At 43.5% G+C, this 3,059-nt stretch overlaps 1 pseudogene; it reads left to right on the top strand.

The window, feature by feature from the left end:
* LOC112549619 overlaps positions 1–3,053 on the top strand; it is a 15,299-nt pseudogene extending 12,246 nt beyond the window's left edge.
* Positions 3,054–3,059: the final 6 nt, after the last annotated feature.

Below are 3,059 nucleotides of genomic sequence, written 5' to 3'. Positions count from 1 at the left end.
ATTCCTGCTTCCAGCCCCAGTTTCCAGACAGGACTTTTTGCTGAAGTATAATCATCAAAATTAACTTCAGTTATCACAATCAAAAACATGAAACATTTTATTCTACCATATTATTCACTATTTATTCTTATTTTCTCTCATTCTAGAATAGATTCATTTGGATGCACTACTTCAGTGTCGTTCTAATCTTCTTGTTTGTTATCTTCTATGGGCTTGGACCATGTGAGTACATCAATTTAGGTCATGAGGAGGGCAACTTTGATTATATTAAAAGTGTTGCATGAAGGATGGCACAATACCAGGCTATAACACCTCTACAGAGCAGAAAGGGAGGCTGCTTAGATATCCAAATACATTAACAAGTGCATGAGTTGCAGAAGGCAAAAAGATGACATAACCATCTCAACTTCTAGCACTGATTTTAGATAAATACTCAGAATGCAGTCCTCTCCTTCCCATAATTTTCCAAAATCATGAAGAAGAATTTGAATATACTCTTCTAGGTATTTCCCCAGCCTAGTATTAATAAAAAAAAAAATTAAAATCATGTTTTGCATCAAGATAATGAAGAGGTGTGTCAGAACTGGCCACAAAGTAGATGGAGAAGGTGGGTTAACAATGTGGTTCATTGTATTGGGGGTGTCTATCAAGATATAAAATGATACAGATCAACTGACATATGTTTTCCAGATTGTTCAGTAGAATTTAGGATGCTAAATTAAAATTTTAATCCTTTTAAATGATTTTTCTTTATCTTCCTTAACATGGGAACAACAGAGTCACTGTAACTTAATTCCAGATTCTTAACCACCCCAATGTTTACTGCAGTGTAAAATAAATATATTCAAGATGTTGTATCACACTCTCCATCTATTTTGGCTAAAGAGAGGCTCAGATTCCTATCAGAGTCCATACCATGCTTAAAAATTCAGGATGGCACCAAAGCATAAGAACAAGTCACAGTGCCCTTTATCCATAGATATCAAAGCACTTTATAAAGGAGCAAAGATGGAGACATGCAGAGTTGAAGTGACTTTCCAAAACCACCCTGCTGATCATTGGTAAAGTCTGAGGGTCCTCAAGCAAACCTTCCCTGGGTTTCTGCACAGTTTCTTCCAAAACAGGAAAGACCATGGTTCTGGGACTAGAAATACTTTTGCATGACAGAGAAGTCATCAACCAGATCGGCCAGTGGTGCTCAACCTTTTTCCCCAGTGAGTGGGATGGGCAGTGCCCAGTCTGTCCACAGGCCAGATCTGGCTGGTGGTCCTTATCTGGCACCTGGGACAGACCAGGTCACCATCTAGCCATGCAGGGAGGGGCAGGGGAGAGGCCAGGCCCAATGCTGCCCCAGAGGGGAAAGGTGCCTAACCTGGCCCCTCAGGGGGAAGGGGGCATGACCTGGCCCCAACCCTGCCCATGGGAAGGAGGGGGCCTGGTCCAGCCCTGATTCAGACATGAGTGGAAGGTGCTACAGCCTGATTCCAACCAGCCACATGGGGCTTGGGGTTTGAAAATTCGGCAGGGAGGAGGGTGGCTTACTAATGGCCACCAGTCCCCCACTGACAAATTTCCAGACTCTGGGGAGCCCCATGGGTCAGATGTGAAGGGGAAAGGTGCCTAACCTGGCCCCTCAGGGGGAAGGGGGCATGACCTGGCCCCAACCCTGCCCATGGGCAAATTTCCAGACTCTGGGGAGCCCCATGGGCCAGATGTGATGGCTCTGCAGGCCACATTTAGCTTGTAGGTTGGAGGTTGAGCACCCCTGATAGGCAATTTTTCCAGGCAACTGGAAAAGTTTTTCCTACCCCTTTCTACTAGCATTGTCACTGTGAGGGTTTTTCGAGGGACAGGGTGAATTAGAATTACTAAGGAAACAAATATATCTTGTTCGTGCTTTGTTTTTGTCAGCTGGAGCCACCATAGCCATCATGGTTGAAATCTTCAGCCAGTCCTTCCGACCATCTGCCTTTGTGATTGTTGGATGCATCAACTGGCTAGGGCTCTTTATACTTGGGATGATTTTTTCATTCATTGTGGTAAGGGAATCCATTTGAATATGTGCCTTTTGTACTCTCCAATTTGAAGTCACTCCTGAAGACTTGAATGGGGAGTAAAACCATAGTGGTAGTAAATTTCAAATCTCTATTCTCTGCCAATCAGCTGCATAAAAGATACCATACGAATAGACTTAACTTTTGATGGGGTATATAAAATACTACAGTTTTTGGATAACTTTGGATGATTTGGGGTAACAATCAAATGGTGTAACTGGCCGATATTGAGCCCTGGGTGGTACTGCTACCATAGATATTTGCTGCAAAAAGAGATGTTGAACGGCCAAAAAAGCAAAGGTGTTTGGCAGCAAAAGAGGTGGTGTCATCTCCCCCAGCAACAGGAAGCCATCAGGCACACCGCTGCCACTATTCTGCCCTTCCTGCTGCCAGAGCCACAGCCAGGGCCACTGCACAGAAGGCGCAGGGTGGGGAGGGAAGAAGGAATCAGGGGGTGAGGCACCACCTTGGCTCCATTCCCAATGTTCCTGACCCCACTCTCCTAACCCCTCCTTAGGCAGTGCCTGGGGCTCATGCTCTGTTTACTCACCCATAGTTATGCTACTGATTAAGAATTTTTCTGATTCCTAAGAGGTAAGAAAATGGAAGTCAGAAAGACTATTTTTTCTTAGTCTTGTCTTATTTTTGTTTTTTAGGAATACCTCAAATCTTTCTGCTTCCTTATCTTTTTGGGGATCCTTGCTTTCTCAGCAATTTTCATCTACATCTTCCTCCCTGAGACAAAAGGAAAGTCAATCATGGAAATCAAAGCAGACTTTAATAAGTTAAATTTTGGAAAGACACAGGCCACAGTCAAAGAAAACAGCTTCCCCAAGGAACAGATCTTCTGCACCAGACTCTGACTGTTCAGCTGGAAAGCTTGCAGTTCTTTAAAGGGATAGAAAGCACTGTTACAACCAACATGAACTATAAAACGAAGATAGACTCTTCACTTTGCTGTCTCTTATTCCTATTATTTTTTAGGAAAGCAGGAAGATATGGAAC

Source organism: Alligator sinensis, unplaced genomic scaffold (genome assembly GCF_000455745.1).
Source record: "Alligator sinensis unplaced genomic scaffold, ASM45574v1 scaffold505_1, whole genome shotgun sequence".
NCBI classification, from domain to species: domain Eukaryota; kingdom Metazoa; phylum Chordata; order Crocodylia; family Alligatoridae; genus Alligator; species Alligator sinensis.
The sequence above is the reverse complement of the archived record's forward strand: the minus strand, read 5'-3'. Positions and strand labels throughout refer to the sequence as shown.